This window comes from Vicugna pacos, chromosome 9, assembly GCF_048564905.1.
Source record: "Vicugna pacos chromosome 9, VicPac4, whole genome shotgun sequence".
In the NCBI taxonomy this organism is placed as follows: Eukaryota; Metazoa; Chordata; class Mammalia; order Artiodactyla; family Camelidae; genus Vicugna; species Vicugna pacos.
This window is the reverse complement of record NC_132995.1, coordinates 47,606,518-47,622,174: the sequence shown is the minus strand read 5'-3', so window position 1 is coordinate 47,622,174 and position 15,657 is coordinate 47,606,518. Positions and strand designations below refer to the sequence as shown.

The 15,657-nt window shown below is 40.5% G+C and overlaps 1 protein-coding gene across 1 annotated transcript in view; it reads left to right on the top strand.

Moving 5' to 3' along the window:
• The window catches only part of LOC116281933 (uncharacterized), a 207,957-nt gene that overhangs the window by 162,771 nt on the left and 29,529 nt on the right, over positions 1-15,657 (top strand). The window lies entirely within an intron of this gene.

Sequence of the window (15,657 nt, the reverse complement as noted above, 5' to 3'; positions counted from 1 at the left end):
AACATGTTTACATTTTTTGCAGAGCTAACTAAGTGAATACTTTTAATTTTCAGTGAGAATAGACGAAACAAATAGAAAGAAGCATTTAATGAATTTGCTTGTGGTTTCCCTGTAAATCATTGAAGTGGTGACCCAGGAAAAACATCTGGGCTTGAAGCAAGATACTCTGAGTATCCCCAGTTCTATACTTAGCCTCTTCTCCTGCTCCCGACTGTTAGCCCAGCAGATTTATTGCTTTCCAAAGTTTAGATTTGTCAGAGTTTCTTCTAATGCTTCTAATTGTCTATTTTCTGCACAGAGAGCCATTTTGCCAGCTTGCCGCTGGACAGATCTCATGATGTTTCTAGGCAAAATGGTGGGGATGTAGTGCTTGAGTGTTCATGGTGGGGCAGAGGGAAGAGGCTAATGTGACTCCTGGATTTCTGGGTTAGTCATTTGGGTGGGTGGGGTTGTCACACAGCAAGACAGAATACAGGAAGAGGAGAGAAGACCTAGGGGCTATGTGAGTGTGGTATTAGATATACTGGGTGCCTGTATTTTCAAGTGGGTTCAAAATCAGGTTTGGAATCTCTGTAGGATGATTTGGGTTTGTGTTGCAGATATGGAGTAGTTGAATAGATGAGGATGACTAGGTAATGAGAAGACACTTCGTAGTTTACATCTCCAAATTTTATTTTTCAAAATATTTTCTGTGACAGTGAACAAACTGTATGTTAGATTTTTGTCTTTTAACTTGGCCTCCAAGCTTCACAAACTTTAGATGAAAAGCTTTGAGTTTTCATTTGCTTTGATGATGATAAGTGATTCGTCTTAGAAATATCTTCAATAATATCTCTTTGTTTTACAAAATATAAAGGACCCAGTAATTTGCTGAATTTATAGTCAGCTTCATTAGACAGAATGAAACAACTGGCCTTAAGTATATATGCTTTTTCTAAAGTAAAAATTGTTGTCTTTTAATGAAAATAAAGAATATGTGAGGATTGGAAAGACAGATTAAACATGTGTTCATTTTATTGTACAAAAATGAAAGGGAACTATATTGTATTTTAGGCACTTGAGTACATTTCAAGGATATTTGAAATTTGCTCAAAGGAAAGTGAAGGTAAAAATTTAAATTAGAATTTGTAAACTAGGAGAAAAGGCCAAAATGCATGAAATTCCTTAATGCAAACCTGAGTATTTGCATTTAATAATTCAGCGATTCCAACACATTACCCACACATTTAGTTTCTGTTAGTAGTTTCCAGTGGGAAGCAGTGCTAGTTGATCTTGTCTCTCTTTGTCTAACCTTGTCCTGTACTCATGGATCCCCTTCTCTGCTTTATTTGGTCATAGGGCATTTTTCATGCTACAGTGGCTTAAACAAATATGTAATGATTCAATTTGTTTTTAAATTGAAGTAGAGTCAATTTACAATGTTGTGTTAGTTTCTGGTGTACAGCATAGTGATGCAATTTTACATATATATACATTCCTTTTCATATTCTTTTTCATTATAGGCTATTACAAGGTATTGAATACAGTTCCCTGTGCTATACAGTAGGACCTTGTTGTCTGTCTATTTTATATATAGTAGTGAACATCTGCAAATCCTGAACTCCCAATTTATTCCTCCCCACCCCCTTTCCCAATACACTATTTTTTTTAGAAGTTACAGTGTTCTTTATTTTTATTTTTATTTTTTTACTTTTTTTTATTGAGTAATAGTCATTTTACAATGTTGTGTCAAATTCTAGTGTAGAGCACAATTTTTCAGTTATACATGAACATATATATATTCATTGTCACATTTTTTTCTCTATGAGCTACCACAAGATCTTGTATATATTTCCCTGTGCTATATAGTATAATCTTGTTTATCTATTCTGCATTTTAAAATCCCAGTCTATCCCTTCCCACCCCCTGCCCCCTTGGCAACCACAAGTTTGTATTCTATGTCTATGAGTCTGTTTCTGTTCTGTATGTTTTGTTTTGTTTTTTATATTCCTCATATGAGCAATTTCATATGGTATTTTTCTTTCTCTTTCTGGCTTACTTCACTTAGAATGACATTCTCCAGGAACATCCATGTTGCTGCAAATGGTGTTATGTTGTCAGTTTTTGTGGCTGAATAGTATTCCATTGTTTAAATATACCACCTCTTCATTATTCAGTCATCTGTTGATGGACATTTAGTCTGTTTCCATGTCTTGGCTATTGTAAATAATGCTGCTATGAACATTGGGGTACAGGTGTCATTTTGAAGTAGGATTCCTTCTGGATATATGCCCAGGAGTGGGATTCCTGGGTCATATAGTAAGTCTGTTCCTACACTTTTGAGGAATCTCCATATGGTTTTCCACAGTGGCTTTCCTTGCTTCCCTCTCCCACTCTTAATGATTTAGATGTCTTTGTTTACAATTTTGTGTTTATTCTTTTTGTAATTCATGGCAGTTATCTCCTTCCCAGTTACGAGTTTCTCATTTTTGTAGCATGCTGCTGCTTTTCTATTTAGAGTAGACCTGTCAATATTTCTTTTAGCATGGGTTTAGTGTTGCTAAACTCTTTTAGTTTTTGCTTGTCTGTGAAGTTCTTTCTCTCTCCTTGTATTGTAAAGGATACTCTTGCTGGATAGAGTATCCTAGGCTGCATCTTTTTTTTCATTCAGGACTTTGAATATATCTTGCCACTCCCTTCTGGCCTGAAGTGTTTGTGTAGAGAAATCAGCTGAGAGCCTTATGGGGGTTCCCTTGTAACTTACTCTGTTTTTCTCTTGCTGCCTTTAGGATCATTTCTTTATCCTTGACTCTGGCCATCTTGAGTACGATATGTCTTGGTGTGGGTCTCTTTGGGTTCTTCCTGTTTGGAATTGTCTGAGCCTCCTGTACTCGGATATCTAATTCCTTCTTTAGGTTTGGGAAGTTTTCAGTGATGATTTCTTCAAATACCTTTTCAGTCCCCTTTGTTCTTTCTTCCCCTTCTGGAACCCCTATTATTCATAGATTGGCATGCTTTATATTATCCCATAGGTCCCTTATATTGTTTTCATTGTTTTTTATTTGTTTTTCTCTCAGCTGTTCTGATTGGGTGCTTTGTGTTGTCCTGTCTTCTAGGTCACTTATTCGTTCCTCTGCATTATCTAGCCTGCTTTGTACAGCCTTTAGGTCAGCTCTCATCTCAGCAAATGAGTTTACTAATTCTACTTGGTACTTCTTTATAGCTTCTATTTCATTTTTGACATATTTTATATCTCTAAACACTATTTCTTTTAGTTCCTTCGGTACTTTAATCACTCCTTTTTTGAAATCTTGATCTAGTAGGCCATCAATGTCTATTTCCTTGATCATGCTTTCAGGGGATTTCTCTTGATCTTTTAATTGGGAGTGGTTCCTCTGCTTCTTCATATTGTTCATATCTCTCTGGCACTGTGGCTTAAGGAGTATCAGTTATCTAGTTATCCTGGAGACAGTGTGCTGTTAATGATTTTATCGAGAGGTCTTTGTGTCTTCGCCCTGTTTTTCGAACTCAGTTTGCTGTTTCCAGAGGCCCTCTGTTGGCACCCTCATCTGTACTGCTTCTAGTGGCTGTCGGCTAGCAGATTGCGCCCCCTCCCAACCCTGGGTCAGATGCTGAGCTCTTACCTGGTGGGCGGGTGGGTCACTCACCCACCCAATGCCCCAGTCAGATGCTGCACTCGGGTGAGGCAGGTGGGTGGATCGCACCCCCTCCCAGCACTGTGGTCAGGTGCTGCGTTCCTGTCAGGATGGTGGGGGGCCACCCCGCCCTCTCCTGGTGCCGGTTGCTCCTCTGCTCTATGCAGCTGCCCGCTCTGCCTCGGGTCGGCACTCTGAAGGCAGGCTCTCAGGGAAGACCGCGGAACGGCCCTGCCCCTGCTCCTTGCCAAATCTCAGTTCCTTGTTTGTTTTGGCGGTGCAAGTTCTCTGAGGTGCCAGGGCAGAAAGATCCTATCTGCCTCAGGCTGTAAACAAGTCTCAGTCCTGCCTAGGATGTTGTGGAGCCCCCGGGTGTGGATTCAGGTCTCGGCCCTGCCCCTACCCGGGCACTGTGCACAGGAGGAGATGGTGGCTATGGCTGCGCCCTGCCTCTGTTCTTGAGAGATGTGCCAGTAATGGCGGCGCGGGTCTGAGAAGACAAAGGCTATGGTGCCACCCCACCCCCAGGGCACACCAGCCGTGTTGCTTTGCTTTTTTCGCAGTTTATGGGGGACTCATATCCATATCTGCTCCATATCCCATCCCAGCCAAGGTGCGCAGCCCCCTGCAGTGCCCCGGCTCTGCCTCAGTGCAGCCACCCCAGTCCTCTGCGCGGCTTGGGCGACCTGTCCCGTCCCCAGCTGCTGGCTCGCATCTCGGGCTGGGTGTTGCGGGCACCCTTTGTGCCCGTTTAACTCAGTTGTGTTGGTCATGGGGTGCTCAGGGCAGATCTGAGCCTTGGAGGTTCCCCCTCCGTCCCACTGGCCTCTCCATCGGAGAGGGGAGCCCAGCGAATGAGCGCCAGTACTCCTTTGCCGCTCCCTCCCTGCGGGACTGGTCCCGCACTTTTTACTTTTTCTTCTTTCTTTTTTCCTTTTCTCCTACCAGATTTTTGGCATCTTTGCCTTTCAAAGAGGGCGATGTTCTGTTGGAGTTCAACAGGTACTCTAGTTGGCTGAGTAGGTCCGTAGATGTGAGTTTTGGTGTACTTGTGGGATAGGTTGAGCTACAAGCGTCCTTGTACTGCGCCATCTTGCTTCTCTCTCCCCCCAATAAACTTTTTTAATTAAATTGAAATCATAGTGACGATCCATAGAAGTACAGCTGTAAACACCAAAAATTTCAGAAAATTAAGTTTTAGAAGCTTCTGTTTCACAGGTACTCCTGCCAAAAACCATCAGTATTATTTTTATTGATCTCTACTGCTGTTACACGTTAGACCTTCATTTATCTTGCGTTGAGATGCAGAATATTTTTGAGGTATAATTTACATATAACATTGTATTTTGATAACATATTGCACAAGCGCAGTGTATTTCTCGTCATGACTGTTTTATGGTAGAGTCCATTCAACATTTGCTTTTTTTAGAAGAGCTGTTGTTTCAGATGTTCCTTCTCTGTGCTATATATCAGCAATTCATACAAGAGTCATTACTGAGCTGTTTTTGTTTTCTAATTCTATAGCCCTAGAATGCTTTTGTATTCAGGATAAAATAATAGCAATTATAATGAAAAAAGAAAGTCTTGATCTGCAGTCAGAAAGACTGTTAATTTCCTTCCTAAGTGACCAATTGATTTGAACCAGCTATTCAAAACTTAAGCCTTGGGGAAAAATTGTGCAAAATGACTTTGGGTCTTTAAAAAGAGAACTATTTAAAAAAGAACAAACTATGATTGATTGCACATTGATATAAACATGCACATGGGGTTGGTTGTGCGGCTCAGAGATGGGAAAATTCCTGTTGGAATCACAGAAAAATAGATGCGTTTCAAGGGAGCCTAAGGCAGTGGAAGCAAGAGAATTGAGAATTGGGGGAACAGCCTGAATTGCATTATTTGAATGCTATTAGAAGTGTGTGTCTGGGATGCCCTTTTGAGTAGCTCATTTTAAGGCAGTGTAGCCCTTGGGGGACGAGGTAAAATCAGCGGGAACCAGTGGTGTGGCTCTGGCCGGGCCCTCACAGAGCACAGTGTGGAGTCAAGGGTCTGCATGCTTTCCCTGGAGTCCTGCGACAGAGTCAGACAATAGACGATCACTCACAGACCAGAGTGAGACACTGAGATCTGGGCACCACTCTGTCGCCCAAGAGCTGGCTGGACTCGGGTTGGCGACTCCACCTCGCTGGGCTGAAAGCTAAGAAGGCTCCTTGCCATGTGGTCTCCAAGACAGCTTCCTGTTCTGACGTTCGGGGACTAGCTGTGGGCTGACACTCCCCTGTGAGGAAGGGCTCTCTCAGGCAAGGTATTTAAACAAGATAGGATGTTAAGTGAAACAAACAAACAAACAAACAAACAAAATCTACTCCTCAACCCCCCTTAAAAAAGCCTTCTAGTGCTCTTAGACCTCTCAGTCAAGACCGTCTGCAAACACTGCCTTCTTTTGTTCACCAGCACATGGTTATTGGATAATCAGCAGCCCAGACCCTTGCCGGGTATGGAGGTAGCGGGGCGGGCACGTCACAGAGCTTTTGCACAGGTGAGAGCAGGTGGCTACAGTGAGGCTTGTGAAAAGGTACATCCTAGGTGCTGTCTGAGTCGGGGAGGGACATCTGAGCCGAGAGGAAGAGGAGACGTTCCCCAGGTGAGGATGTCGACAGAAGGAATTCCGTGGGAAGGTGTGGAGAGGAAAGACACCATGATGAGATCCAGGCGTTTGAAGAACTGCGATTTTGTTTAAAATAGGGATGTGGTGAGAGGTGAGGGCATTAGGTAAACACAGGCAGATCTTGGAAGACCTGGGTGTTTGTCCTTCAGCTAGGGGAGTGGTGGTCGGGGGCTAGGGGGGGCAGGTGTGGTGGCAGGGGTCTCAGCCCTGTGCTGAGACGCAGCGTCTCATCCCTGGTGCCTTGGGCACCCAGCACCTCTTTAGCCTTATTCCTCTTCCTCCACGTTGGAGAGGGGATTCCTGTTCTCCTGGGAGGGATTTGGGGCAAAGATGGGCAGCTGGTAGCAAGCAGATGGAAGAGGTAGAGTCCAGTCACCTGGTCCACCCTCTAGACTTCAACAGAAGCCTCCAGGTGTGCAGCGCCCTGGAGTTCCCAACTTCACTTCTTTCCATTGGGGACCATACGTGGGCTCAGGGCAGGGGTATGGGTGGACAGCAGTACCCCAGCAGCCTGGAGCCCTCCGTCTTAACTTTATTTCTGGAAGGAGCACTGGAAGGATGCCTGAAATTTGCATAAAAGAGAATAGATTAAAGGGAAACCAGAAAGATAATTTGGGGCTGTGTAGGGTTGAATTGTGTCCCCCACCCCCAAACCCATGTGTTGAAGTCCTAATCCAGGACCTCGGAACGTACCCTTATTTGGAAATAGGGTTATTGCAGGTTAATTACTTAAGGTGATGTTGATACTGGAGTACTGGAGTACAGTGAGTACTTATTCTAATATGACTAGTGTCCTTATAAAAGGGGGGGAGCTGGGGCACAGACATGCACCCAGGAAAAATGCATGTGAGATAAGGCTGATGCCTTGAAAGGTGTCCTCACGAACCTGGGGACAATACAGGGACAGTTCAAATAATTCAGAGTTTTAATGTTTTACAGGGCTTATTTCTTTCAAACTGCTTAAATATGTGATGAAAATATAAATTTTGCCTCTGATGAGGACAGTGAGGCGTCATGGTTGTCTAGATGTTAATAAGAATCTAAGATATTAATTTAAATCCTGGTTTGGGACCAATTCTTATTGAAAGGATCGACCCGTGCACCAGTGTTGAATGTGAAATAAATGTCAGATCGTTTTTTTGAGCTTGGAAATAGTGATATCGAGGCTATTTCTTGTGCCCAATTTAGAATTATTATTAAATAGATAGAGACATGCCTGTTTATCCCTAGAGGAAACTACTTAGAAATATTGAAGAAATGTTATTACCTACCAGTGACTTGGTTGATATTTTATTAAGTCTTTGGGAATTAGACATAATGGTAAGAAAATCAGCAGAGTGGAAATTAAGTTTCTGACTTTACTTCTGACTCATTAGTGACCTAAGGGCACCTACTAAATGAATATGTTATATTCAGTTTCTCCAGATGCAAGCTAGAGATGAAAAATTACCTGCTATTTTATTTTCTTTTGATTTTGTGGAGAATATTAAGGATGCCATTTTTTTCTTAAATACAAAATGGTATTATTTTGTGTACACAGCACAATTCGAAAACAGCATGTAGATGCGTGCTGGTGAACGCTTAAAGGAGCAAAATGTACCTGTGTAACTCTGTGATAGATATTGTGATTGCTCATCTACCTGGAGGAGTGAACATAATTATGTCTCGGATTGCATTATACCCCAAAGTCAGTGCCAGTGTATGTGCTGCGTATGTAAGCAGAGACGTGTTGGTAACACGTTTCAACTAAGTGAGAGTGATCACCCTTGAAATCGTGAATGTAGAGGTAAATTCACTTACAAGATTTTAAAAATCAGGTTCACTAGAGCATAATTTATGCACAATAAAATACACCAAAAGTGTATAATTCAATGAGTTTTGGTGAGTGATATACTTGTATAGCTACCATCAAGATATGGAATCTTTTCATCACCCAAAAATGTTCCTTTTTGTCCCCATTACAACCTCCAGCCCCAGCAACCACTGGTCTGCTTTCTGTTACAAAAGATTAATTTTGCTTGTTCTGTAATTTCATGTGAACGGGATCCTACAGTATGTACCATGTTGTGTCTGGCCTTCCTCACTCAGCATAATGTTTACTGGACTCACCTGTTTTGTCGTGTGTGGGTAGTTCTCATGTTTTTCCTGAGCAGCATCCTGCTGTGTGGATACAACACCTTTGTGTATCAGTCCCCCTGTTGACAGGCCTTTGAGTTGTTTCTAGTTTGACATTTGCGTGTAAAGACGGCATGAACGGTACTGTACACGCACCTTCTTGGACATGTTACTTCAGTACACTGTTTTAGAACTTACTTCCCTTCTAGTGACGTTCAGATAGATCTGTGAAAATTATTGATGATATGGTCCCTGGCAGTGTATACTGATATATACTGAAGTATATACTGAAGTATATTTATCCATGTATTCACTTGAGCCTGCTTCATTCCAAAAACATTCTTTTTATGCAGACTTCCAACATTTTGTAAAAGTCCAGAATTTAAATAAGTAACACAAAGGAAAGAAGGGCAGGAGAATGTTTTGTGCATTTTTATACTTTCTAGAGAAAAGAATACATAACTTTTATGGGCTTCTCAAAAAAAGAAGTATTAGGACCCGAAGTAGGGTAAGAATGCTGCTTTAAGATTCTCTTAATTGTTTCTGAATTAAGACAGACCACCTGATTTGTAACACTTAGGATATATTTTCTGCATTTCTTCCCCCAAATGTTACATTAAAAAAAATTTCTTTTTTAAGGGATTCATCACTGGTCTAACCCCACACTTGACCTCGTCATATTTTTTTCCGCATCTTGTCACCAGTACTTGGATGATGTGCTTTTTAATTTAAGCCAATGGTGTCACATTGTAGTTTGGGTTTCTATTTCCCTAATGGCTAATGAGATGGGCCATCTTTTTCTGTGCTTATTGGCCATTTTTGTTTCTTCTTTGGTAAAGTGTCAATTCAGTTTTGTAACAATTTTAATTTATTTCTTGTCTTAATAAATTATGTGTTCTTTATATGATCTGGATACAGTAACTTTGCTAGGTAGATACACTGAAATATTTTCTCTCATTCTTTCCCTTTATTTTCTGCACAGTGTCTTATGAAGTATAAAGGTTTTAAATTTTGTTGAAATCTGATTTGTTGCTTTTTCTTTTTTGGTCTTTTCATTTATTCATTTTTCCTATGTCCTATATCAGAAATCTTTGCCTATTTCAAGGTCGCAATGATCCTCTGTATTTTCTTCTTTAAATGTTTTGGTATTTGCTTTTATGTTTGGGTTTATGATTCAGAGTTAAATTTGCTTGTCAACTTGACTTGATATCACTTTCTCAGAGTAGAATTTTCTTTCACCATTGAATTAACTCTAACTTGTGTAACATTCGTTGTTATTGTTGTCTTTACTATTAAAGCTGCTTTATAGAGAGTAGCTGTCATTAAAACAAGGTAGTATAGAAAAGTCTTTTCTTATGTAGAAACTCCCTAAGAACGGCCAGAAGCGTGGTCTTTCAGCTTCATGCTGAATGTGCCCAATGGCATGGCGCTCGTGCTCCCATGACAACCCATCCGTATTTGTGCACCTCACAGAAGAACGTAGGTGCCCGTAGGATTCTTTGGGGTGAAGCCTTTGGATTCTCAGACTTGCCTCACAGAAGGAAAAGAAAGTAGCACATTTAGTGAAAATGACTTCCATTTGTGCTTCTGCATTAGATGATGAAAATCACGGTGTTTTGATAGTGGGAACTTTTGGCTCTGATTGTTTATCCTCAGCTGGGACCATGATGTCCACTGCGGAGGCCACACACCGCTAGGAGGGAAAGGGTTACAGCTGTCTTCCAGGTACCCTCAGGTGGTGCTGCAGAGAGAGCCGTGTGCAGTGGGAGACTAACCCCATTCTTGAAATTGGAACTTGGAAACCAAAGCTTCTTTTCTTTTAAAAATCATCCCAGTTTCATCATCACTACACCAGGTGTTCTCCTGTTGCTCAGATACCAGTGGCTTATACTGAATTAAGTGAACCCGGCAGATGTCAGGCCAGAAAGTGATTATATGCAAATGAATGGTGTCACTGCGCAGCCCCCACACGTCATAGCTCTGTCCAGGATTAGCACGGACTGGCCATTCATGTCTCAGAATATGATTTGCCATAATTAACCAACTTGGTTAAGAATGTGCAACAAATGTTAAGTGCATCTTCAGCTGTAATGGAAAATATTGACATTTTTATAAAGTCAATTTTTTAAAAAAAGCAGAAAAGATTCTAATTGGCTGAAAACAAACGTGTGTGTGTGTGGAGGAGGGTGTGAGGGTGGTGTGTGGGTTTGGTGCGTGTGCTTGCTTTTAAATATTTTCTGTCATTTTACTTTTTGGACACCGTGGCCCAAGAATAAAGGATGTCTGTATGCCAATAGAAGATTAATTCATTTAGGTCGATGGGAATGTGACCTCAGGAAATAATTTTTCACATGTAGGTGACTAGTTATTTTAATAATCAGATAATTTGGTTTTTCCCTAGTAGACAGCTGGTTTTCAGTGTCACAGTACTTTGATGGAAGTCTCAGGAGATTTAGCATAACAGAGAGGATGGTCATTTACTGCAAAACACTGTTTGCCATTCAGCAGACTCCTGTGGTATGTATGTTGATTGCACAGATAGGATTTATGAAGGAACAGTTCATTTACTTCCTCTGACTGTGCGGTAGGCATAACGGTCCCCCAAAGAAGACTATGTAATAACCTGTTGAACCTGTAAACACGTTACCTTATAAGGCAAAAGAGATATTTAGGAGATGTAAATAAGTTAAAGTTCTTGAGAAAGGGAGATTATCCTGAATTTCTCACTGTAATCACAGGGGTTCTTTATACCTTTCCCAGCGGTGGTCAGAGGATGTGTGACCACAGGAGAAAGACACAGAGATGTGCAACATAGTTGGCTTTGAAAACGAAGGAGGGTTCTGGGAGCTGGAGAAAGCAAGGGAGTAGGTGCTCCCCTAGGGTTTCCCTAAAGGAAACACGTCCCTGCCAATTCACTGGTTTTAGTCAGTAAGACCTGTTGGCCCCGTGACCTACAGAACTTAAGATAGTACATTTCTGTTGTTTTAATTTATTATAGCAGCAACAGGAAAGTGATGCAGCTGTGTACTCAGGCGTGGGACATGGAATCTCAAAACCATCATTAATTATTATTAGAGCCCAGGGGTATACATATGTAAACACACCACATACATATGTAAACACACATTTGTACACACACATTCATGTGTATATATGCATACATATAATTTCTAATTGTTAAAATTAAAAATTCTGCTGAGTTGCTGTCTCAGTAGAAGGAATTCATATAGCAAACTGTATAAAAGAAATAAAGTTGGGATAGTTCCCTTATAATAGCAAATCCTGAAAAAATGGTACTTTTGAATATTTAGCAATATCTTGTTAGTTATGCATTACACCCACCTGGTTTTTTTAAGTGCCTTTGAAAGACTGAAATTTTTGAATATTATTGATTCTGATTTTTCTTCTTTCCTTTCCAGAAATGACAATAAAATAAGCAACTGTTATAATGTGTATTTCATTAAGATAAATGAGATTATTGATGATATGCTAAAGCAACAAATCTCAAACTTTTGGTCCCAGAACAACTTTATAATCTTAAAGATTACTTATGACCCCCAAAGAGTCGTTGTTAATGTGGGCTATATAGCAGAGTTGTTTATTTTTTTGTACTAGAAATTTAAACTGATGAGTTTAAAAAATATATTTCAATAATTCATTAAAAATAAGAAAAGGAACTTATCATCCAGTAACAAATTATATGTTCTATAAAAATAGTTGTAGTTCAAAAATTAAGAAATTGAAGAATAGCACTGTTTTAATTTTTGAGGATTTCTTTCAAGACTGGCTTAATAGAGGAGAGCTGATTTCCATATCTGCTTCTGCATTTCAGTCAACTACAGTCTGTTTTGATTGAAGAACATGAGGAAAAATCGGCTGTGGACAGATAGGTAGTTGAAAAGGATGGAGTGTTTTAACAGCCTTTTGAGACAGTTGTGCTCATTCTTCTTTAATACTGTGCCAAAACTTGACAACTGGTAGTTTCTTGAGGGCTGGCTGCAATGTGGAATCTCAAAACATATGTTTTGACCTTGTTCTGTTAAAACTCACTGCTCTATTCTGTGAAGTATCTTTTACTCTTGGATAATTTTGTAACACTATGTATTAGACATTTGGGAAATATTGGCTCACTTCCAATTTTTTGCCTGTTTCATACAGTATCAAAAAATCATATTTGTTAATGTTATGACCATTCTCATCAGAAGTCTTTGCTTTTTTGGAAAGATGTCAAGCTCCTGGTAACAGACAGAAGTTTTCTAAAATAATAATAATAATAATAATAATAATAATAATAATAATAATAATAATAATTATTATTATTATTATTATTAGCCAGAGAGCTCAAATTTATCATTGGTAGCAAATAGTGTTAGTTGTTTTTTAAATTGACAGCTCACTTCATTTTCAGGAAAGTTTCTGCTAAATATTTAGTTTGTCAGTTGTTCTTTTTAAAAAATGGTGTTTCTTGAAAAATGAAGGCACTTCAGCCTGCAGTGCAAACACACTCGTGCTGTCCAGGTGTGCTGTTCTGGCACACCTGGCCACACAGCATTAGTGCTTTCCATATAATTCCTATTTGTGTAGAATTATTAAAATTAAAAATAGTAGTAGTCAAGGATCAAGAATTAATAAAACCTAACTTTACTAAATAAATTTTATTGCTTCATTCATGACCTTCTTAAGTGCAGCTGAATTTCATTTATTTTACTTGAAGTGGGTGACCCTGAAGAATATAGTGATTGTTACCACTGTCTTGGTTGGTCTTAAAACTCCTGCAGTTTTACCACCATCATTTCTGCACTGTGAGTGCAGACGTCAACACAGTGAAAGGTCAGTTATCATCTTTATTATGAAAATGGTTTTGACCTCAAGGCACCATGGGAGGATCATGGGGACCCCAGGACTCCAGTTGAAAACCACTGTGGTGTAGATGAGGATGGCTCCGTGTCTTCACAAACAGCCCTCCTCCCTGTGGACTGGGGCACTTTGACAGCGCTGGGGGGACATGGTTAGAGGGGCATTACAGGAGGGGTTCCAGACTGCAGAGAGAGAGAGAATTTCTAGGGGAAAACAGCCCCCTCCTCGGCCCAGCTGCAGTTGCCGTACAGAAGCACAAGCCAGTGTGGTCACATCTGCTTTTGAAGAGATGTCGGAAAGTTACCTTTTGTATAAAACATACCGATTTTTAACATGTGCCAACTAATTAAGCATGTGAACCTAAAACACTGGCCAAGTGAAAACAAAACACGTTTTGACTCTGGGTTTGGCCAGCAGTCAGTCTCTAGAGTGCGTGCCCAGCAGCTACATGTTGCATAGATGAGTCAAATTTAGAGTGACCAACCTGAAGAGTTCGCAGTTCATAGCCCACTGGGTAGGTTGTCACAGTGTTTACTGGGACTTCGTCTTCTTCACCTTTAGTTGTCACAGATGGAGGACAAAGTCGTAATGGGAAAAGGCGTCACACTGTCATCAGTGTGTCATCAGGACACCCAGCTGTCCTGGGTGTGGTATCCAGTCATGCCAAGGCAGCACTGCACAACTTTTCCTTGTGAATCAGGGCAGAAAAATCCAGCCCCATCAGTGAGAGATACTGAAGGGTAACTGAGGGAGTACCAGAGTACCATGATGATTATGGATGTTAGCAGACATCTAGAATTTACAGGGTGCCGAGGACGACCATTGTAATAAAGCTAAAAAAAAATTAGTACCATCTCATTTCTTGGATTCGCTAGATGTATCTGTGTCCAGTGACTGTCTCACAAATGAGCTGTGTTTTTTTTAATATTGTTCTAATACATTTTATAAGCCAGTTGGGTCTCAGGCAATTGAACTGGCAGGATAGTCATGAAGACTAGCCATGAAATAAAGTATTTTGATACAAATAGACTGATCATATTATAGATTTTTTTGTTAAATTCACATTAGGTAATAAACATCTTTTATGTTCAAATCACCCTGTGAGGTGCTCCGGGACTAAACAGTTGATCAAGATATAGATTTTTTTTTTCTGCTCAGAATTTACTCGGTGGTGAGTGATGGTCAGAAATGCGGAACAGGTTGCGGAAAGTGCTTCCTTCATCCGTAGCACGTACTAGATGAACCCTTGCTCTTGGCCGGGTGCTGTTCTAGGCTGTAGGGAAAGAGGAATGAACAAAACAGCAAGTGTCCCTGACCTCAAGGGTCCTCTGGAGTCAGGAGGTAAGTAGCAGAAAAGCAGAGGAGAAGGAAATCGACTCCACTGGGAGGATCAGAGATTTCAGGCAGAATGTGGCGTTTGAGCCCAAACCCACGACATACAGAACTTTTACAGATAGAAGTGAGGAGTTGCATGGGAGGTAGGGACCTTCTCTTTTTTATTGAATTATACTTGACACTCAGCATTACATTAGTTTCAGGTGTACCATCTAGTGATTAGGTATTCTTGTTTGTTACAAAGTGATCACCACAATAAGTCTAGTTTCCATCTGTCACCGTACAGGTATTACAGCACAATTGGCTGTATTCTGTATGTTAGAACGACACTTAGGCAGTATGAAAATCAAGGCTGCCTTCAGAGAATTGCAAGGGGGATGTGGTGGCTAGAGAATTAACCATGTTAGCCTCCCAGACTGCATCACAATGTTGTTTTTTATGTAAAACGCAGGGCTGTAGATTGAATGTTACTGAGTTTGCAAGCTCAGAATTTCTGAATTCTAAATTAGATGAATGATAACAATAAAATTGCATTTGTGAATACATTCAGCACAAAGGGAGAATATACTGGCAACTCAATGATGGTCAATTGATACTGGAATTTGAAAAAACAGTATTAGTCTTTGCTAAGATTTTGGGTTGATAATAAATAAAATGTCAGTAATGTAGAACCACACAGATTTATATTTCTTGTTCTTATTGCATTTTCTCTGCAGTGTCTGCAGCTCAGCTGTCCCTGTGCTCTGTCTTTTTCTAGTCAGGATCCAGGCTAAAGGGACTCTCACTGTTTGGGGCATGCTGTGCTCATAGCACAGGGAGAAGTATCAGTGGACATAAGAGCAGTGACTTTTAAGCCTTCTGATTGGATGTGGTGTACAGGACTTTCATTTTGTCCCATGTGGTTAACACAGGTCGCATGACCAAACCTGTCTTTTATGGGGCAGAGGCAGCATTGTAACTCAGGTGGCAGTGGTTCATAATGTAGGCTAGTGACTAACTGGGAACAGTAATACCATCTATTGCAGTTAGTCTCATATTTAGCCCCAGTGT